The following is a 367-nucleotide window of genomic DNA, read 5'->3' as shown; positions in this document are numbered from 1 at the left end:
CCCAGACACCAACCACCAGCCTGTCGCAGCCCCGACCCTGCCGCAGCTTGTCCCCGACCCCAACCCTAACCCCAGACTGTCCCGGCCGCTGCCCCCAGTCCCCGACCCCAACCCTAACTCTGGAATGTCCCGGCTGCGGCCATCAGACACCGACCGTAACCCCCACCCCTCGGCCCGAAGCCTGTCCGCCATGGCCCAGGCAACCAGCAGCGACCCTACCACACACCAGATGCCAGCGACCGAGACCCAGACCCAGAGCCAGAGCCAGCCATCAGCGCCCCCCAGCCCAACACTCCCCCGCAGCCTGTTGCAGCCCTGACCCTGAACCTAACCCCAACCACGGCCCTGAGCCTGGGCCCAACCACGA

This window comes from Rhincodon typus, chromosome 50 (assembly GCF_021869965.1).
Source record: "Rhincodon typus isolate 14 chromosome 50, sRhiTyp1.1, whole genome shotgun sequence".
NCBI classification, from domain to species: Eukaryota; Metazoa; Chordata; class Chondrichthyes; order Orectolobiformes; family Rhincodontidae; genus Rhincodon; species Rhincodon typus.
Note: the sequence above shows the minus strand (reverse complement) of the source record.